Source organism: Canis lupus, chromosome 22, assembly GCF_011100685.1.
Source record: "Canis lupus familiaris isolate Mischka breed German Shepherd chromosome 22, alternate assembly UU_Cfam_GSD_1.0, whole genome shotgun sequence".
Classification (NCBI taxonomy): domain Eukaryota; kingdom Metazoa; phylum Chordata; class Mammalia; order Carnivora; family Canidae; genus Canis; species Canis lupus.
In genome coordinates, this window is record NC_049243.1 from 25,408,407 (window position 1) to 25,432,426 (window position 24,020).

The following is a 24,020-nucleotide window of genomic DNA, read 5'->3' on the forward strand; positions in this document are numbered from 1 at the left end:
CAGTTGACATCTGCCTTTGGCTCAGAGCATGATCCCGGGGTCCTGGGATCAAGTCCTGCATCGGGCTCCTCGCAGAGAGCCTGCTTCTCCCTCTGCATATGTCTCTGCCTCTCTCTGTGTGTCTCTCATGAATTAAAACAAAAACAACAAAACAAAACCAGACTCAAATACAGAGATCAAACTGGGAGTTGCCAGACAAGAGCAATGGAATGGGCAAAATGGAGAATGGGCAAAAATATGTGAAAATGGGGAATGGGCAAAAATATGTGAAGGAGACTAAGAAGTACAAATTTCCAGTTATAAAACGAGTCACAAAGATAAGTACAACAACCATGACATACATAGTCAATATTTAATGATGGTGACAGATATTAATGATACAGATATTGATATTTACAGTGAGCATTGCATAATGCATCAAATTATAGAATCACTATGTTGTGCACCTGAAACTACTATAACATTGTATGTCAACTAACATCCATAAAAATTTAAAATATAGACATATGTTGGTTTTATTCATTTGTATTTATGCACCATGTAGTTTCAAGTGTAGGTATAGATAGATATGCATGTTTACAAACACACACACACATCCCCAGACACATGCAGAAACACACAGCAGAGAACCCTCAAGATGAAACAGTTTGGCAGACTATTTTTTTTTTAATCATTGCTAATTACTAAGTGAACTGTATCCCTGAAAATAACTGGGCTTTAATCTCTGAATCTGTGTTTCTGCATTAGTAGTAAAATCTATTTTACTAAATAAGTCTATTTAGTAAAAGTAAACTTTTAGTGGCCTTCAAAAGTAAATGACATTGCCCAAAATTCAACTATTTGATGAAAATTTACAAAATTTGTAATCTTATTTGAGCAATTTTGAATTCCAATATGCGTACCATTTTTATAAAAATCATAAAGTCAACACATTCAACTTTGTAAAAACATGTAACATATGTAAATACACTTATTCTTAGAAAGTCCATTTTATGAGATCCTGCATATATGACAGACTAGGGATGCTTGGACAGTACATATAGATATAAATTCCATGTGTTTACTTATTTCTCTATAAATGGAATTTAGAAATTTTCTAAAAGTGGTAAGATTGTATAGAGTTCTGGTTCTTTTATTCCCTGCTGAAAAATATTTACAAAATATATATCAAACAGATCCCCCCACAATAAACTGGTACATATTTCTGAGTTATTAGTGGATTTTAGAAAATATGCTTAATGTCCTCTCACATGCTCAAATGGAGACAGAGCAAGTAACTCTGAGGTCTTAATGACAAAACTAGCAGGAATTTGTACAGCTAGGTTTTCTAATCCACTACTGGTGATCAAATGAAAGGGAACACATCTAGACTCTTTAAGCTAACCAAGACGACCTATTAGATTGGCATTGGTAGATTTAAGAGGCCTTCTTATTAAACATTAACTTTGGGGCTACCTGAAGGTTCGTTTATTGACTCTAAATCTTCACTGATATTTAAATACAAATATTTTCATTTTAAATAAAAAGTTTACCTTCACATAAAGTCACATTTGCATTGAAAATGTGCTTCATATTTTTTCTAAAATATTTAGAAGACCCATTAATAACTACATTTCTACAAATTACTCAAAAAAACTAAATAAATCTATTTGGTATGGTTAAATTAATGAAATAGCAAGAAGTTATATCAACATATTTATTTTAAATTGGAAATGTAATGTAAGTTGTCCCTGAGGTTCAATTAATTTAAACACTGGCATACTGAAAGGTGAGAAATGATACTCTGTATAGAGTGGTCAATCCATTTAATAGCACTGATAAGAGAAATAAGAATATATTGGGAACACTATTAAAGTGACAGATTATACAATATCCATGTCTGGCAATTAAGTATGTCTGTAAAACATATTTTAAAGTTTTTTACTTGAGTATAGTAGACACGCAATGTTACATTAGGTTCAGATACAAAAGACTAACATTTCTACACGTTATGCTATGCTCACCATGTGTGTAGCTACCATCTGTCACTATACAACATTATTACAATATTATTGACTATATTCCCTATGATGTGCCACTTATTCCTAGGACTTATCCATTCCATTACTGGGAGCCTATATCTCCCATTCTCCTTCACCTATTTTACTCTTGCTGCCCCCATCTCCCACTGCTTTTGATACATTTTAGAGTTTGAATAATAGTTTGAATAATAGTTCTATTTTTAAAGTGTGGATCTTTTAATGACCTTTTGATTTATACATACAATTGAAGATGCAATTGCATAATGCAATAATACAACCATCTTAAAATATATTACTAATTCCATACATAGCAACAACTATCCAATATAACTGTACTACTATACCTGTTGTACTATGACTGCTATCATTAGGACGTTTCTAATACATGAACAAGCAAACATTGACCAAAAGTCTTTGTATAAATACAAAACTACTGATTTGTGATTGTTATAGATTTAATGTTTGCATTCCTCCAAAATTCATGTGTTGAAACCTAATCCTCAGTGTAATGGGATTTGAAGTAGGGTCTTTGGGAGGTGATTAGGTCATAAGGACAGAGATCTGATGAATGGGATTCATGCCCTTATAAAAAAAGGACTCACAGAATGCATTCTTGGACTCTTGGTGAAAGTAGAAGAGTAGGAGCACTTTAAGCTCACTTCATTTGATGGATACAACTAGGTAACACCAACATCCATGTAAATAACTTAGAAAATAACCCAAAGACTGGAAGAACAGACCCTCCAGTTAGAAATGTAGCTAATCAGTGAACAGTAGGAAGGGCAGAGACATGGCCTGAGGCTAAGTGGACCACTGGGACCATCTATAGGAGGGAGGGAGACCAGGAGGGCAAAAAGGGGAGAAAACAAATCTCCAAACCAAGCACCCCAGACATTAAGATCAGAGGCGCATAATTTTGCGAATTCTCACAATCAGTAAGACTGCACACCTGGAAATTTAAAAATCAGCAGGCTCTACTTTTGGAGAACCAGGAAGGCAAGAGGACCTAAATCCTTATCCTTAGCACAGCAAACAGGTCCTGGGACATACATGGGGCTTCATTCCACCTATTGGGCTAACAAAAGACACTGCCCTCACATCATCCTGCAGACATGCCCCACCCCACCCCCGCCTCAGTTTTCTAAATTAGCACCAGTTCACCTCTTACAACAGACCTAGAATACCACACCCCATGCTCACATTCTCCTACAAACCTGATTCCTTCAATACATCTTTGGCTGGAGCCCATTCAAAGCAGTGCCACAAGCATGAGAATGAGCAAGCAGCTCAGACAGGGACCAGCACCACTCTAAAGTGATGCTCCTCCTCCCACCCAGGGAGAGTGAAATAATTTCAGACACCAGTCCTACAGAAGACTCAGCAGTGGGCTGGAGCAGATGTCTGGTCCTGATGGCAGGACCTGCCCAACAACAAAAGCTTCTCAGGGGACAATGTAGGGGAAATGCCCTGCAGTTCTATGCTTCTGCATCTATGACAAACACCTGGTCTGACTCAACTCATCATCAAGGTGACCCCAGACTGGCCTACTAACAAAATAAGACCAAACTATACCCACAACAGGCACTGATCAGTGCAGATGACTGGACTAAAAACAGAGCAGCTCAGCCACTACCGTAGCAACCCACATAGGAGTATATGCAACCGACATAGTATATGCAATCCCTAAAGCACCAGGTTGTGGTGAACAGGGAACATTGCACTGCAGGGCACTGCAGGGTCTCTCCTTCATACAGTCACTGCTTTCAAGAGCAAGACATGTAGCAGACTTTCCTAACACACAGAAATAAACACATAAAATGAGGAGGCAGATGAGTATGTCCCAAAAGAAAGAACAGTACAAAAAATACGCATGAGCGCTAAACAAAATGGAGATAATATGCCTGATAGAGAATTTCAAGTAATGATCAAAAGAAAAAAAAATATTGGACTTTAGAGTGTTAAGACCCTAAAAGAGGCAGAAAACAAAATAAAAATCATAAGGAACTCTTACTGAGTTAATTATACTCAATAAGTGAAATTTAAAATACCCTATATGGAATAAATAGCAAACTAGAACCAGAAGAATGAATGAGCACTTGGAAAGCAATCAAGCTGAACAGGAGAGAAAAACAAAAACAAAAACAAAAACAAAAACAAAAACAAAAAAAACACACTTTGGGAACTCAGCAACCCCATCAAGCATAATAATATTCATATTATAGGAATCAGAAAGAAGTACAAGAAAAGGGAGCAGAAAGTTTGAATAATACCTAAAACTTCCCAAATTAGGGCAACGAAACAGAAATTCAAGTTCAGGAGGCATACACACACACACACATACACACACATACACATCAAACCAAGGAGCACTAAAACTAAGACAATAATAATTAAAATAGCGAAAAGCAGTGATAAAGAATTTTAAAAGCAAGACAAAACAGTTCTATAAGGGAAACCCTATAAGGCTATCAGCTGATTTTCAGCAGGAATGTTGTAGGCCAGGAGAAAGTGGTATGATATATTCAAAGCATGGAAAGAAAAAAAAAATCTGCAATCAAGAATACTCTATCCAGAAAGGCTATCCATCATTCAGAATAGAAGGAAAGATGAAGAGTTCCCCAAACAAAAGTTAAAGAAATTTATAACCACTACACCAGCCAGCCCTACAAGAAATATTAAAGGGGACTCTTTCAGTGGAAGTGAAAGACCATAAGCAGGAATAAGAAAAGTAGAAAGCACAAAAAGCAGTAAAATTAAATTGCTCTTTACTAATCAGCCAAGGGACTTACAAAATAGAATATGAAGTATGACACCCTATACAAGAAATATGTGGGACAGTGGAGAGGAATAAAGAAGGGGTTCACACTTTAGTGACCATCAACTTAATGTAGACTGCTATATGAATAGGATGTTACACACAGATCTACCGGTAACCACAAATCAAAAACCAGTAACAGCCATGCAAAAAAAAAAAAAAGAAAAAAGAAAAAGAAAAAGAAATCCAAGTATATCACTAAATAAATGATAGTAAACCATGGGAGAAGAACAAAAGAAGAAAGGAACCGAGAACTACAAAGCAAGCCACAGGATAAGAAAAAAAAAAAAAAAAAACCACAGCAATATATACCTATCAATTATTACTTTGAATTAAATCTACTAAATGTTCCAATCAAGAGATAGAAGGTTGGAATGGATAAAAATGACCCATCTGAGTGCTGCCAAAGAGACTAATTTTAAACTTTAAAGACACATGCAGATAAAGTGAAGTGATGGAAAAGTATTTATCATGCAAATTGAAATGAAAATCAAAGGGTAGCCATACTTAACTTTTTTTTTTAAAGTCTATTTTATCTGACCTTAGACAAAGAAGGACAATGTATACTCAATCATAAAGGGAACAATCGATAAGATAATTGTCATAAGTATTTATGCACCCACGACATGAGCACCCAATACATAAAGCAGCTAATAACAAAGAAACCAGTGATATAATAAAAGTAGGGGACTTTAATACCCCACTTACATCACTAAATAGATCATTCAAACAGGAAAAAACAAAACAAAACAAAAACAAAGAAACAGTGGCTTTAAATGACATACTGGACTAGATGGATCTAACTATCACTCAGAACATTATCCTAAAACAGAATATACATTCTATTCAAATGCACATGGAACATTTTTCACAATAAATCACATAAAAGGCCACAAAACAACTGTCAACAAAGTTAGAAAGATGGAAGTCATACCATGTAGCTATTCTGACCACAATACCATGAAACAAGAAATTTACCACAAAAATAATTAAAAATAAACAAAAATCTGGAAAGCACATAAGTACCTACAGGTTAAATAATGAACTACTAACAATGAAGGGGTCAGCTGAGAAATCAAATAAGACACTTATGAAAGAAATTGAAGAGGACAAACACAAATGGCAAACATTCCATGTTCATTGATTGGGAGAACAAAGATTTTTAAAATGGCTCAACTTCCCAAAACAATATACATATTTAATGCAATCCCTATCCAAATATCAACAGCATTTTTCACAGAACTAGAATGATCCTAAAGTTTACATGGAACCACTCAGTCCCTTAATAGCCAAAGCAATCTCGAAAAAGTAGACCAGAACTGGAGATATCACACTCCCAGATATCAAACTATACTACAAATCTGTAGCAATCAAAGCACTGGGATACTGACACAAACACAGACACATTAGATCAGTGGAAAAATAATAGAGATCCCAGAAATAAATCCACAAAAATATGGTTAATTAATCATTAACAAAGGAGACAAAAATATGCAATGGGAAAAATACACTATTTTCAACAAATAGGGTTGGGGAAAACTGGACAGCTACATGCAAAAGAATAAAACTGGATCACTTTTTACACCACACATAAAAATAAACTGCAAATGAATTAAGGACCTATATGTGAGACCTGAAATAATAAAATCCTAGAAAGCAGCACAAACAGTAATGTCCCTGATACCGGCTGTAGCACATTTTTCTAGAAAGGTTTCCTATGGCAAGGGAAACAAAAACAAACAAGCAAAAAAACAACACACACAATTGGTACTATGAAATAAAAGGCTCCTGTACAGCAAGAAAAGCAAAACTAAAGACAATGTACTGAATGGGAAAAGATATTTGCCAGTGACCTATCCAATAAAGGGTTAGGATGCAAAATGTATAAAATACTTTTACAACTCAATGCCCACAAAACAAATGATCCAATTTAAAAGAGACAGAAAAATTGAACAGACATTTTTCCAAAGACAACATACAGATATCTAACAGACACCTGAAAGGATGCTCAACACCACTCAGTGAAATGCAATTAAGACCACAATGAGATACCAGAATGCCAACTGGTACAACCACTGTGGAAAAATATGGGGGTTCCTCAAAAAATATAAATTGAATTACTATATGATCCAGTAATTCCACTACAGGGTATTTACCCAAAGCATACAAAAACACTAATTCAAAGAGATATTATGCATCCCCCTGTTTACTGCAGCATTTTTTCACAATAGCCAAGCTATGGAAGCAGCCCAAGTATTCATGGAGAAGTGGATGGATAAAGATGTGTGTGTGTGTGTGTGTGTGTGTGTATATATATATATATATATATATATATATATATATATATATATATAAATATATATATATACACATTATATACACCCATATATATTTTATATATATATAAAATACACATTATACACACACACACACACACAAATGGATTATTCAGCCATAAAAAAAAATGAAATCTTGCCAGTTATAATAGCACTCTGCTTTCTAGGTAAAGTGAAATAAGTCAGAAAGACAATTACCATATAATTTCACTCAATGTGGAATTAAAGAAACAAAAAACAAAGGAAAAAAAAAAGATAAGCCAAAAAACATACCCTTAACTACAGAAAACAAATGGATGGTTACCAGAAGGTAGATAGGTAAGGGGATGGATAAGTAGGTGATGGGTATTAAGAGTATACTCACCATGATGCACACAGAGCAATGTAAATAATTACTGAAACCTTGTACTGTATACCTGAAAGTAATAGAACACTGTATGTTCATTATACTGGAATTAAAGTTTAAAAAATGAAAAAAAAAAATTAGAGATCCCAGGGAGCTCCTTTGTTCCTTCCATCATGTGAGAACATGGTGAGAAGACAGCCATCTATAAAGTCCATTGACTCTCAGAGACTGAATGACCTGGCACCTTGGTCTTACTTCTCAGTCTCAAGACAAGTACATTTCTCTCCTTTGTACCACCTAATCTATGATATTCTGTGCCAGCAGCCTGAATGGACTAAGAAACTGAGAAGTAGGGGTACTGCTATAATGAATAGGTAAAATGTACACACAGTTTTGGAAGTGGGTGATGGGCAGAGGCTGGAAGAGTTTCCAGCTGCTTGCTCGAAAAGCCTGCATTGCTGTGAATGGACATTATGGAGAATTTCAATGAAGGCTAAGAAAAAAAAGAGAGAGCAGTAGAGAAAAGCCTTGGTCTTCTTAGACAATGCCTAAGTAATCCTAAATAGAAGGTTGTGGGAAATGTGGACAGAAAGGACTATTCTGAGATTTCTGATGGCATGTGGAATGTGTTATTGCAAACTGGAGTAAAAGCCATCCCATGAGAGAGTGGCAGAGAACTCTGCTGGATTGTGTTTGCATTCTAGAGTTAAATCCTAATCTACCCTTCAAACTTCTACTCAAGCATCACTCCTGCTAGGAAATCACCCTTGACCATGCCATCTGATGGGAAAGCCCAATTTCTATGTTAGAATAGCATTTACCTCATTGTAATGTACTAGTAACTTACATGTTCCATCTACTCTACTGTAAGATCAAAAATGAAAGTTGGGAAGAAAAGTATGTAAGATAATTTTTAAAAGACCATGAACTCAACATACTTGCAGTGATGGAAATAAATATTAAGAATGTATTATTGCTCTATTGGTCTCAAAACAATTATATATGTTCAAAGTAGTCTATCTAGACATCTTTGATGCAGATAAACCAGTCTGTCTTAATACCAAGTTCTTGTCTAGATCATGGAATTTAATAAATCTGTTTTTTTCTTGGCAAGTTCCAGTTAAAGGTACTTATAGGCCAATTCCTTATTTTTAAAAAGGCATGTTGGCACCTCAATGACCATAATGAGTTCTACAAAAAGAACTCTAGATGCCTCTTTAAGAGAAAGTAAAGGAAGGGACTGGAGATCTTTAAGCTGCAATAGGAATAACATGAACATAGCTTCAAATGAATTGAGTCAACATCTATATGATTGATTAGATTTCATTTCTGAAGCCTTCTAAAACTAAAACCACTTCACAAATGGTTATTAATTTTTTTGAACTTTATCAACTAGTTTGGGAAATTACTATATTTCATATTCCCCCAAGCACAGAACATTGGCTCTTGGGTTAAAGGGTGACTGAATGACAAGCTTACCTTGGAAGGCAGACTGATCTGGAAGGATTTAAAGTATCCTTGCACCTGGAGCCCTGGGTTTACATTCCAGGGCAATGGAGGAAAATTAAAAATAGATCCTATTTGGGATCCCTGGGTGGCGCAGCGGTTTAGCGCCTGCCTTTGGCCCAGGGCGCGATCCTGGAGACCCGGGATCGAATCCCACGTCGGGCTTCCGGTGCATGGAGCCTGCTTCTCCCTCTGCCTATGTCTCTGCCTCTCTCTCTCTCTGTGTGTGTGTGACTATCATAAATAAATAAATAAAGAAAATTAAAAAAAAAATAGATCCTATTTCATTAAAAAAAAATCCTCTGGAGAAGGGAAGAGATGATTTCTTTATATTCCATAGTAAAGGTTTCCCTTTCACTCTCTTAAGATACAGAGGAATAGATGACCCAGCCATCCTATGCAAATTCTGAATTTTACAACGCTGGGGTTCTTCTCCTATGATTCAACTCCTGTACATGCAGGTAATGGATATTTAGAGGAATTGATGATAGGACTGCTTTGTGAGCTCTGTTTGCTTGTAGAGAAGTCTGGGCTCCAGTGGGTAAGGGTTTAGTTGAAAGCAGAAGAACTTGTTAGATCTTTCACATCTATGAAAGATGAATCTTTTACAAATTGTTTAAGCACTTTTAGGTACTGAGTATTTACTATGTTGTCTACTGGGACATATGCTAGGAAATAAAGATGAATAGGATACAGCTTGGTCTTGAGTTGTCCACACTCTAGCAAGGGAAACAGATGCAAAGAGCTAAGTGTATCACAATATAATGTGTCTCTATTAGACAAAATGCCCTGAGGGCTTAGATTAATACATTGTTGAAAAATAGTTGAAGTTAAAGCAGAACCTAGAGGACATTCAACAAATATCATAATGAACTATCTTTTGGTTAAGAAGTTGAATGGGTATAACTTACTTTTTCTATATATTCTGAGAATCTATGACTAAATGACTATGTAAAAGCAAAGAATTACGGCATGCTTGTTAATGGGTCAAATGAAAGCTAACTCATCCATCAAATACTCACTGAATACAATCATGTGTTTATGATAAACAATAAGGTTAGACAAGGTTTTCTTTTGCCAAAAAACATATTGGCTCCTGCTCTTACTGGCCCTTCAAAGCAGCTTGGATTATGTTTAACACTATTAGAAGACTCATTACACTATAATATGATGGCTTATTTAGTTGTCTTGTTCCACACTAGACTCAACTTTGAGAGTCTGTGTGATTACTTAGCACCAGGAAAGCTGATGGAAATGTTAAGCATATGGTGGGTTGCAGCTGATACCTCTAATTATTCCCCAATATTCATTTTCCTTTTTATATATTAATACATTTACAGATATTTTTTCTTTTTGCACATTTACAGTTATTTTAACTGGTCACACGGCTTCTCAGCTCAGTACTTTATTTCCTTGCTTCTTTCACAGTTAATTGAATCTATGTAATTAAGCTTTCATCATGGGTTGTGAATAGAGATCATGGCTGAAATTCCTGAATATTACACTTAACATGAGTGGAAAAACATTTCCCTCCTTTATTCCTACCTACATGCTGAGTACAGATGTAACCAAACACCTCCTTAACATCTGTAGAGACTGAAGTAAGAGTTCAAATGGACATCTGCATACATGCATAAGTATTTAAGAGATGTATCAAGATAATTTTATTATCCTTCTAACCTGATAATTTCATCTTCCCAACAACCTGGAAGTCCAGGTTGAATTCTAGAATTTCCACTCCTCTATGTTCTGTGTCACAACTGGGAATACTTGAAAATATGGCACCTAGCCCAAGGTCCATGACAGAGCAGTATACTATTCCTGCCTCATGTACTATTCTGAAGTGAGATTGGCTGCAGACATGCATGGATACCCCAAACCACATGTCCAACACCATCTATATCCCAGCCGAATGGTCATCCTTTAGGTTAATGGGTACATATACTGGTGTCAAGTTTACCTTTAGAATGACCGTCTTGGCCCCGTAGGCAAGACATTTTTGGAAGGAAATTCTGAGTTCCCAGATATTCTGGCTATAGCCTAAAAATAGGAGCATAGATTTCAGGTACACATATACCCTTGTTCTTGGGCTTACCACCATATGCTGAGAAGCATAGAGTAAATGAGCAGGACCCTGTTGCAGCATGAAAGGCAAGGAAGCAGTCCCTACTGCCCATCTCTAAGGGTGGTACTAAATATAGTGGTCATGAGCCACCATCCACCATTCATGTAAGAGCAGTACTCTATAGCCACACAGTCCAATATAGCAGACACTAGTCCAGATTGAGTGGCTAACCCAAATTAACATGAGTTGCAAATATAAAATATATACCTATTTTTGAAGATATAGTATGAAGATATAGTATGAAAAAAGATATAGTATGAAAAGTATAGTATATAGTATGAAAAAAGTTTAAAAGGGAGAAAAAAGAAAAAAAGGTTAAATATTTCAGTAATTGATCCAGATCTGTTGGAGATCTGAAATATATTAGAATAAAATACATTAAAATTAATTTTATCTTATCTTGAATATGGTTAGTAGAGATTTTTAAGTTTCTGATTTGGTTTGCATTATATTTCTGATGCACAATGCTGCTCTAGAGAATGGTGTGGTAATAATAGGAATAAAACCTGGATCTCTGAAAAATTTTGTGGAACAAAATCTACTTGCCAGAAATTTCCTGTTTCTTTTTTACTATTATTTAACTGAGAAACTATCTTGTTCGATTACTGCATTCTTGGAGTTGTTATACCAGTTGAAACTACATACTAATGGAAAATAAGTAACATTTCAATAAATAAGGTAATAGTTCAGTCCACAATGGGATAAATAGATACATAAAAGTATTTTAATACACTTAATTGTATGATCCACATGAGAGATTTTACTGCTATATTTCAGTGTCAACATTCTTTTTCATAATAGGTCTTTATTTTTCAGATGAGTATGACAAATATATTAATGGAGATACACACAAAGTATTAATGTAACGTATTAGAGTTTCATGCTATAGTAGGCAGACCTCTTAGGCAGAGATTATTTCACATGGAGGTTTCTATAAGGACATTGGGAAGCAATAGCAGGAAATGTTTAACAATAAGGAACAACATGGCTGGGTTTGGCCTACAGATTAGCAAATTTGTAATTTTCTATTACTCAACCCTAATATACTCTAACTTACAAACTTATGTTCTTAGGTGCACTTGCTTAGGTAGCATGGATGTACACAATGTTCTACAAGTAAAATGTATATTATGTGCAAATATTAGGTACCTTATTTGGAGGTTGGTGTTACAGCAGCACCCATCAATACTAATAATTAACAATACAATTCTGAAAATATTACTTTATTCCTAAATCACCACAGGGTAGTTTTAGAGTTTATCTGTTTTGCTATCTTTATTTGATATCCACAGCATTTCAAAAAGTCATTGAATTTACAAAAGGTGTTTTTCGTGGTTATTCGCTTTAGCAGATATTATGGTATTTCTTTATATACAATATTTGAAAAAATAAATGTAAAACTTTACATTTTAGACAGTAGTTCTGAAATACAATTTGACCAAAGCATATTACTTTCTAATACTTGAACATTGGAATAGTCTGGTAAATAGATGCACTTAGATCATTCACTTTGTAGTTAATATGGGTCAACTTGATTTAAAAAAATTACAGCCTTTCAAAACCAATTTTTTACACCAAACTTTATACTGAAAAGTTTTAAAGACCATCAAACTTTGTAGATAGTGATGTAAAACTCTTCTTTATACTTACATAAACTATATGACTGTAACAAGGCTGAATAGAAAAACTGTACTAATATTTTTAAAAAGTATGAATTTCTAACTACTCTTTGGGCTGTTGCAAAATATAAGATACACAATGTTGAGTTCAAAAAGAAAACCGCAGAGTTTAGGTTTTATTGTTCAGATAAACTATAAATGAATACTGAAAATTTAAGATTTTTGAAAATGTTGAACAAATTTAGTTCTTAAATTTGGAGGATGTCTCTAGACACTTAACCAAGGTACCTGATGTAATTAATCAATTGTTTTAACCTCTTCACTAAATGAGTCTTCGTAAAAATCCAATGAAACATGACCCCATAACTAAGTATTTGTTACAGTCTTAAACATATCCCTTGAGAACTGTGAATGACATTAAGGATAACGAACCAATGGAGTCCGAATACATACTTTAAAAAATGAGCAAACTCAATACTGGTATTTTTAAAAAGATTGCTGGGTAAAAGTAAGTGAAAACTATAGATGTTTTTTAAAAAAAAGGACAATTGTGGTTGCATTTTTAATCACCAGTAGTAAATGTATAATTCCTTAAAATTTCCTTTCAAAATTCTCTCTGTAGTGTTTTAGTTCTAAAAAACAATATTATTGTGTCTTAGTAATAATTATAAATTGATAACCTATTCTTTAGGTAAGTGGCAAGATGCTATTTAGATCAATTTATTTTTTTAGATCAATTTTTGATTAAGATATTGTCTTCAATCCTGAAAAATATTCTCATTCATATTCTTCTCTCCATGTCTCTAATAGGACTATGCTAGCCTGAAGATGTACAAGTAAGAAAGTGTGGAATAAAATTATCACCGAAGAGTAATAATCCTAGATTCCTAAAAATAGCATTGCGAATTTCACCAATTCTAGATGCACTTTTAATTTCATGAGCTCTTGGGAAATTCCATGGAACTATATAAGAGCTCATTATCTAAATCTGATTTAAAAACTATTTCTAAAATCAAATGTCTAAACAGAAGCCAAAAATTATTCATACACCCTGAAGAAAAAATAAAAATTAAATCTAAGGTGACTTCAATGTGAGCCAAATGGCATAATGAACCTATAAAATGCTTAGTGAAATGCAGTCAGGCTTGTAGATGTGTTTACCAATAAGGAATGTTCTGCTTTCATATTTATTATGATCTTTCACCGATTTAAAACTCTTATATACTGAAACTCAGTAAACATCTCTAATTTACATAAACCACAGCATAAAAAACTAAGAATGGATTAAAACAACAACAACAAACAGTAGCTTATTGTGCCAGCCTCAGCAATTAGGAAAGAGAAAGATGTTATTGAGTCTAAGGAATATTTAATAAAAATATTATCAATATATATTTCCTTAAGAGTTAATAATACTGCAGTGGGATTCATAAATGCCATCTACCTTCGTTTCACTGTTTGAAATCAATGAACTGAATCTTCTGAGTAAAATTTCAATAACATATTTAAGAGCCAAATAGGCATCATTTTTTACTTCTATTAAGTTGAAAAGGAAAAAGGAAGGTCTAGTTTACTTACAGGGAGTTTGTTCTAAGTGAGATTTTACTTTTCAGACTGTTGAGCTAATGATTAACGTCACATACCGTACATCTTCGTCTAGAAACTGTGGTGTCTATTAAATGTAATTACCTTTCCCCATGGCTTTAAATTGACGGCAGATTCAAAATGAAGGTGGCTTCTATTAAATTTAATTACTTCCCCCTGAAGCTTACTTGGCAAAACTGACTAGTAATGAAAGTGGATTCTATAAAAAAGCTGCATGGTCAAGGTGTGGCTATTAAATTAGCAATGTTATTAATAAAAAAAAGTAAAACTACTTGCAATGGGATATTTTAGCATCCATGTATACTTCTGTGATAGTAGGACTGGTACATCAACTTCTCAGTTTTCTACTCATCTCAACTTTCAACCAATAAATTTCGTATTGATTATCATGATAGTCATGACAATAATAAAGTGATAATTTTCAAACAGTTCATGTAATGTTTCCATGTACACAAAATAGGGACCCTTTCATCATTTTAATTCAATTGACATTTTAAATCAACATGATGCAATGAAAGAGGAAAAGATTTAGAAAAACAAAGTCTGTTCTTATTAACTTCTTCCTGAGCTGGTTACCTAATCTGAAAGAATACTAGGTCTTATCTACTTGAGATAAATATTAAGAAAATTAGAGGGAAAAGTGTTCTTGTTTTGAAAATCTCTTTGCCTTTTTTAAAAGGCCATCTATTTTGGATTAGCTTAATATCCCGAAAAATATCCAGAAATATCCAGAAAAAGTCACCTATCCACTTAGCATACATCATTCATCATTCAACATCCAATTTACTGTATACTAACAATGCACCAGCCATGTATTAGAGGTATAAATACGTAATATTTATAGGATTCTATAATCAAGTGAGCATTAAAACATGGAGTCAAATACTCTGTCACTATGGAAAGAATCTGATGACTCCAGAGCAACTCTCTTGACCCATGGGGAACATTAACATCCCTTGCCTCATCATTTGTTAGGAATGTAGTGTAGTATCACTAGTATCCACTTGCTTATCCAGCCATAACACAGGCGTGCAGGCTTGCTTAGGCATGAAACAGGCACCAGTTTGCCGAGTGCCTCCACTTCAGGAGATGCCAGTCAAGCTCCCTGATTGGTCTCATGAGAGAAAACCTTGCACTATTCTTGAGCTTGGAAGATAGTAACTTCCATCCTTCTGCCCAGGTGTGAGGCATGCTCTCAGCATCAGAGAGAATGGCAAAGTTCTCCCAAGGAAATTCTGTTCTCTCATTAGGCAACTTTTGTCATACCAATATACTTTATGTTAGGAAATGTTTTTCTATGTTATTTATAGCTTAGTTATGAACTAGTTCTCAGATATTTCATTTGTATGTTCTGAATTGGTTTCAGGCTCACTTATTTTTGCACCTGTTTTCTATTATAGTCACATAACAGCTTTCCTTTCGATATTCTTTTAAAATAGGATAGTGATGAACACGAAAAACTGTGGAAACATAAACATGACAAAATAACCTAGGCTAGTAAGAGGATCATGGATGCTTCCTAGAAGTAAAACCTGAGGGGAAATGAAAAAGAAGTAATGCATGGGTTTGCCAAGTGAAAAGCATCAGAAAAAGCAGGTTAAACAAAAGGAACAGTACATGCAAGACTCAGGTACAAAAGACCATCCTTTATTTCTAGAACCTGGATAGAGCACAGCAAGAGCACAGTAATGTGGTGAAAGATATGCAAATAGGCCAATTTTGCAATTGAAATTTAGTATGACGGAGAGATTTTTCCACCCAACACCCTCAGATTTGCTCCAGTAAATCTTCCTCTACACCAACAAAATTTTCAAAATTAAATGACATTTTGAGGACACGGCTTTCATCCTTTTATGTAGAATATTATATCCAATGAGCTTGCTTTTACGGTTAATAATAAAGTTAATATACTGGAAATTCTATATTATTATGTATTCTCTGAATACAGGTAGAATTTCTGTCTTGTTTACTATTGTAACTTTAATTTATAGCAAAGCATTTTGAAAATAGTATCAAATAGTTGCACTATGTTTATTGATTTCTGGATAATGAGGATGGGATATATTAAGTATGGAAAGTACAGATTTCACAGAACTCTAACAGATACCTCTGCATTAGTTTTCTCTATGACAAGTGACCACAAATGTTAACCATTTTGCAACTGTTACGTGTATCAAATCACTCTGCTATAGATTTTTTTTTTAAGATTTTATTTATTTATTCATGAGAGAGAGAGAGAGAGAGAGAGGCAGAGACATAGGCAGAGGGAGAAGCAGGCTACTCGCAGGAGCCCGGTTCAGGACTCGATTGAGGGATCTGGGATCATGCCCTGAGCCAAAGGCAGATGCTCAACCTTTGAGCCACCCAGGCGTCCCAACTCTGCTATAGATCTTAAACTTACATAGAGTTATATGCCAGTTTTATCTCAATAAAGCTAGAAATAATATATATATGTGTATATATATATATATACATGCAAATCCCCACAAAATAAGTGGCTTAAACTATTACCAATTTGTATTACCTTACCTTTCTACAGGTCAGAAGTTCATCTCAGGGGAGCGCTTGGGTAACTCAGTGGGTTAAGCATCTGCTTTTGGCTCAGGGCATGATCCTGGGATCCAGCTCCATATCAGGCTCCCTCCTCAGCAGTGAGCCTGCTTCTCCCTCTCTGCCACTTTCCCTGCTTGTGCTACTGCTCTTTCTTTCTTGCTCTCTCTCTCAAATAAGAAAATCTTTAAAAGAAAGAAAGAAAGAAAGTTCATCTCAGGTATCACCAGCCTAAACTCAACTTATACAGGAATGCTTTTCTTTCTAGAGGCTCTAGGGGAGATTCCATTCTTCTCCTTTTCCAGCTTCCAGTAACCAACTGCATTTCTTGAAAGGAGGACCTCTTCCTCCATCTTCAAAGCCAGCATTGCAGCTCTCTGACCATACTTCCTTGGTCAGGACTCTCTTTGGTTCTTTCTTGCCTCCCTCTTCTGCTTTTAAGAATGCTTGTGATTACATTGGGCCCACCTGAGTAACCCAGTTTATTTCACAGTCAACTGATTAACAAAACTAATTGCATGTTACCTCAATTCCCCCTGGCCATATAACCTAACAAGTTTTAGTTGGCCATTTCAAGTTTTAGAAGTTCCAGGGAATTGGATCTGGCCATTTTTGGGGACCTATTATTCTGTCTACCACAACCCAAAATGCTGAAAGCATTGGTTTGATATGCAATTTGATCCCTAAGTCTGTGAGCAGGAAAAGCAAGTGGAACGTACATACCAAGGACAAGCAGGGGGTGAGAACCCTCCCAGTGCCTGGGTCCAGCTCCCAGGTCAACCAGAGGTCATGTTTTTTTGATGCCCTTCTCCAACAGTTGTATGTTATTAATAACTAACAGTCCTGTTTTGATTCCTAATATCTGTACTCAAAGAAAAAAATTACCAGTTTGTTGTTAGATACTTTTGGAAACACAATAAAGGTATAATATTAAAATGTAATCCTTCAATGTTAAGGGTACTACAACCATATCTATCAAAAGAGTGAAGACAATAATTTTGAGTAAGTAGAGAAATACCTGGATTTTCCACAAATCATATAGAACACAGAAAATTTAAACACCAGAGAATGAACTCCAAAACAGATGCTACTTAAGTACCCCAACTAAAGCGTACAATTCAGTTTCAGAAGTTATTTTGACGTGATTAATGCATGTTAAATGTAGTTGTCTGTGGTTCATGAGAACTAGACTAGCTTGTTACATTTTATACTTAGAAAAACCTTTGTGTAAAACAAGTGAGGTGAGTCAATTTAATTAGGCAAATTGAATCTAATTTAACAATCTGAAAAAGTTCTAAATTTAAATTATTATAAGAAATTGAAAATGCTCCTTAAAAAAGGATTAGGTGAAAAGATAAAACATGCATTGATTAAGATTAAAAGCCCAACTTTTGGCTCTCTGTGTTGATGTAGTCTGCTATATTCTGTGCTTTGGATTTTCATTAGATTAAAATTCTGGTTTAAGAAAATAAAAATCCTGGCCTTAGGTTTTGATATGTAACTTGAGAGATTAGCTATTTCATGTTACTTTCCATGGTGAAAGAAGTAACATTCTGAAAAACTAGTAAAATGGTAGATAAATGTAAATAAAATTCACTGCTAAGTTGACACCGACCAAAACACACAAAAACAGAAAACAGGAAGGTCAATTCCCAGACCCCAAATTGGGAAATCCAGAACCCCAAAGTCAGATGAGGACCAGATCCAGTTTTTATCTTGAAGATTTACCCTGAGGGTATCTACTAAATGCTGGAGACCCTGAGTTTCTGTGGGGAAGCCTATTTTAAAGATCGCAGAGGATAAGAAATAAATCTCTAGACCATATAACATGGAAATTCAAATAGGAGAAATCCACGTAAAACCAAAACCTCAAAGGATTGTGTCCTCTGATTAACAAATAATGAGAGATAAAAACTATTTTGCTGAAAATAACAGCAAGAAAACATGCCATTTTTCAATACGAGAATGAGGTGGAAATGGACAAATCTCTGGAAAATCTGTAACTATAGGGTAGTTTGTTTTCATACAGATTTGTTTAGGAAATTATGGTTTAGATTCTAAAAGCTTGAGAGAGAATTTTTAAAAAGTCACTAGTATAAGAAAACACATACCCTTTTTGTGAAATTCAACTTTAGCGCAATTTCCAAAAATAATTTTTCAGTGGCAATGAGTAGTTCACAGTCAAAAATCACAACACATGAGAGAAAATAAGGCTCTCTGAGTCAAAAACCAACAAAAACAGACAAAATTTCCAAAAACAATTTTGAAATGATTAAGCAGAAGATAAAATTTTATATGCATAACTACATAATTTATATGTAACTTATATGTATTTGTTGAAACAAATCTAAGAAGTCTTGAAAATAAGAGCAGAAAACTACCATATTTAAAAATTACTCAACATAACCCCAAATGAAAAAAAATTAAACTGAAATTCAAATGCAAGGTTCTCATTAGCAGCTTAATCATACCTAAGAGGAATGTGAGAATCCTGGAGGAACAACTAAAGTATGTAACATGGAACACAGAGTATATATACAGAGAGAATAATCTAAGTCTATACAATAGTTTGCTAGAACCAGCTCTGATGGGTTTGCAAGAGCTGCTTGTACACTATCTCTTTCAAAGTCTATTTAGGAACATTACCTTTGGTAGCTTGAAACTGACCATGATGGGACTATTCACATCACAGAAATTTGAAAATGCTATTATCAGATCTTGTTATTTTGAAAAGTCAATATTAAATATTTGGCAGCACATCACTAGGTCCATATAAAACCCCAAAGCATCAATAGAATAGGGAAAATAATAGTATCTAGAGATAATGGGATGATCATTTTTCAAAATTCTTAAAAGATACCAATTGAATAAGCCTAAAAACTTAGAGATATTAATTATAAACTTGGAATTTTATACTCAGGAAAAATATTAAGAATGAGAGTTAAAAATAGAATCCAAGAAAAAAATATAGTAAGGGAATATGGAAAGTCCAAAGCAGACTAAATTTAAGCAGAAAGTAAAAAACCTCATGTTGAAATTTCACATATGGGGGGGATCCCTGGGTAGCTCAGTGGTTCTGCGCTTGCCTTTGTCCCAGAGCGCAATCCTGGAGTCCCGGGATCCAGTCCTGCGTCAGGCTCCTGGCATGGAACCTGCTTCTTCCTTTGCCTGTGTCTCTGCCTCTCTCTCTCTCTATGTCTATCATGAATAAATAAATAAAATCTTAAAAAAACGAAATTTCACATATGCAAACAAAAAATAGTCTGGTGATAAATGGATAGAGGTGATAAATGGATATTTTTGGTGAAGCTATTTAACTACTCCTTACTTATTTAATAGTCAAAGATTTTTTCTAAAAATGTCCACCTATACCCAAGGGTGAAATTGGCAAATATCTCCAATGACCTCTAATCAATACAGGTTTTTTGGGGTTTTTCTTTTCTATTTCAGCTATTGAGCTATTTTGGAACAGGTCTCCAATTCAACCTCTCATCTGGCTCAGGCAGTAGGCTAATATCAGCAAAGATGTATTCAGTCCATCACTTACTCTTGGGGGCTAAGACATTTTTTTTTTAATTCTAATTGATATCCTCAATCAAGTCAAAAATTTTGTTAGGCTGGCACTAGATTGCAGTTTTTTGGTGGTCAGTCAGTCATTAATTTATCGCTGTTTCTAGGACATGACCATTTGCTTCCATCGCCTGGAAAGGCAATAGATGACTCAGTTGTGTTATTCAGAAGTTTTTGGTTTAGCTCCTTATCATTCAGCACTACACAGCTTCAGACCTCAGCAAACATCTTGATATATAAAAATACCATGAATTTCGGGCCCATTTAGTCACCAATTTTATCACTCAGAGAATGCAAAATCTCTGCTGATTGCCTGCCCCTCCACAACAACCTTCTGTTAGAGATCAAGTCTAGATTCTTGGTCCACACCTAGGCCCACATTCAGGAAGTGACTACAGAGGAAATGTAGGAAATCCATTCAGCTCTCCTAGGACTTTAATTTCCTCTGTTGAAAGACTCCACCCACCCCTACCACACCCCTCACCATAGATCTCTGTTTTCTAAAGACTGGTGAACCTTATAAGATTTTGCTCTATTGGGCAACCTGGGTGGCTCAGCAGTTTAGCATTGCCTTCAGCAGAGGGTGTGATCCTGGAGACCCGAAATCGAGTGGGGCTCCCTGCATGGAACCTGCTTCTCCCTCTGCCTGTGTCTCTGCCCGCTCCCCCCGCACCCACCCACCGCCATGTCTCTCATGAATAAATAAATAAATAATCTTAAAAAAAAAGATTTTGCTCTGTTTTTCAGAAACTTTCTACATAGCATTTTAACCTTCTGCAGAACCTCAGAATACATGAAATGTCTTGGGGAGCAAAAGATCATACATTTGAGGACACTCAGTTCTCTATTTTCTCCTCTACCCCCATCTGATTGTTGAAAATTTTGTTGGTTTCTCTTTCCCCTACAGAAATTCAGGCTGTACCAGCAAAGATCAATTCTTCTCTCAGAGCAACTGTGACCTCACTTTGGAATGAATCTCCCCCTCTTTGGAATGTTAGTCCATCTAGTTTTCATTGTCTCATATCTATGATGGTTTCTAAATTTGTGTAATTCATAATGATCTTTTTAATTGTTTGCAGCAGAACATTGGGCTGCCATAATAGTACTATAGATAATTAGAAAGCAGAAGTACATGGAATTATTAACATTATTATTTAAATGTACATATACATTATATAACACTTGTTTTTAAAATATCACAAGTGAACAAATGAGCATGTGAAATATCTAAGTCCCTAAAAACAAACAACAAATAAACCAAAACACCAAATAACTAGTTAAAAAAGCAAATTTGAGGTTACTGATTCCTAGAATAAAGGAAGGGAAGGTGCTTCTTTAGGGTCTGAGGGCCTTTTGGAAGTTGGAAGTACGAAAATGAAGGCAAACTCTTTAAAATGAAGGAAAGCCCTGAAGGGGGAGCTCTCATGCACATACACGTACCACTCATGACAGCCTGCTTAATTAGCAGTGAAAAGGAAGATCACTCCCTGCCTCATGAGGCACTAGCCACACCTCACAACCAGTGAGAAACATCAACAACCTCAAACTCTTGTTTTTCTCCAATAAACTTTTTGCTTAAAGCTATCCTCCTCCATCTCCTCCTGACACTGAATGAAAGTGGACCTTCCCTTTGTTTCTTTGGACTCATCTAAACTTTGCCATTGTTTGCCTATCCCAAACTGCAATTCCAGTTATAAAGTTAGTTATAAAATAACTTGCTATTTTGTTTCTTTGGTTGATGGAAGACAAAGGCAGGCTGTTTGGAGTCTGGTTTAAGGTAGGTCTTTTTATGTAAGGGTTTGATCAAGATTTAGAAATATTTTTTAGATAAGGTGGAATTGATGCACTGACTGAAGTAAGGGAGTTTTGAGGAAGTGTTTTAGAGAACTCTTGAAGAGTACACAGTCTTTTGAACTCTTTTGAATAATCTGTTGTTATGAGAAGGGTCCTTGAAGAGGACTAGTGGTATTATCAGATAAATAGGTCCTTAGGAAGTTCCTGAAACAATAAAGTTATCTGTGACTTTATATTTTTATTCATGTTTCCTGTCAGACTCATATCAATATCATATCAATAATTATATTAATGGAGACAGTTGAATATTAAAGTCATGTAAATGAAGGCATTCTCCTGGTCCTTAATGTTATTAGATATGACTGGTTTCATTTTCCAAGGAAGAGAAGCCAGTGATGACATTCCAAAGAACTGTTTTTATATGATGATTACATGCATATGAATATAGAATTTAGGAATATGTCAATAAGAAAGAAAGCAATTTTTTCAAGAATTTTTACAATGGGGAGAAGAGATAATAACAAAAAGGATTAGAAGTGTTGAAATAGCTTTTTGTTATTTGTTTTGGCTTGGCATCCTCTCTCTAGAAATTGCACTTATACTTCTTTATTAAAGATATGCTGCATGTAATTTTTTACTCACTGAGGGCATTTCTCCCTCAGGAGGGCAATATAGAAGGCCTTAGCAATACCAGTGATCCTTCACTCTACTTTCATGTAGAATAGACTTAGCAACTTGGAATCATTTACGAGATCTACCTTAAAATAATGACAACAATAAGTAAACACTGAATTTATAAAATGACATCTCTTGAGGAGGGAAGTGGAGAACTCATGGGGAACATGGATTGCATAACTCTAGTGGTTTAATGAGTCTTTTTAGGGTCCTGGATGAGTATGGAACTGAAGATGAAAGACCCTTTGCTTTTCCCTGGTTTTAAAGTAAAATTTGCCAAATACTTGGGTGTGGCTCCCAAAGGCAGAAAGGAAATTTTTAAGGTTTCAAATAGTAGCCAATTCTACCTTAGGACTTCTTTGGTTGAGAGCCTCTCTGGAAGATGCTTGTAGTGGAAACAGATGAAGCCAAACACAGAGCTGAAATCTTGACTCTGGCCCAAGTTTAACAACGAGAAGTAAGATCACTCCTCCAGGGGAAAGATTTCCTATGATGTGTGTGCTGGTATCTGGAGGAAGAAAAGTGAATCACAGCACTCAAATAGCAGCATCTGATGCATTAGCTATAAAACAGAATTAAAACACTCCAGGAGTTGTACAAGACAAACCACGTAGTTATATGAAGAAAATGTTACAATTTCTATTTATCTTTAATTTTTATTGTAAAAATTGTATCCTTTAAGGTGTTTAAGTCTTTAATGCATTAATTGACATGGAGAGCTTTCTCAGGTCCCATTTCATTTCATTGCATTTATAAGGGAAGGTTTGAAGAGTAGGATTTCCACAATGAAGGAGCTATCCTCATGGGTTTGGTGTACTGCTGAATAGTTCATATATATTTCCATAATTAAATAGATTTGTTATTTAATCATCCATTTTTAACTAAACTAACCCATCAAAAATGGACAAGTGAGTAAAACCAGATGTCTACAAAATATGCACTGATGATAGTCCCAGTGTTTAAGTACAGGAGGGCAACAAGGTTATAGGAGGGTTGGTAGTTTATTGCTCAAAGCTCTCTTCATCTACCTCATTCAGAGGCAACACACTTTTGACGTA

General features: G+C 35.1%; 1 long non-coding RNA gene across 2 annotated transcripts in view; it reads right to left on the reverse strand.

Moving 5' to 3' along the window:
- Positions 1–24,020, reverse strand: part of LOC111091751 — a 117,590-nt gene that overhangs the window by 71,746 nt on the left and 21,824 nt on the right. For both annotated transcript variants that reach the window (XR_005376026.1, XR_005376025.1), the window contains one exon: positions 23,310–23,470. This is a non-coding gene — a long non-coding RNA (uncharacterized LOC111091751). The remainder of the gene's footprint in view (positions 1–23,309; positions 23,471–24,020) is intronic.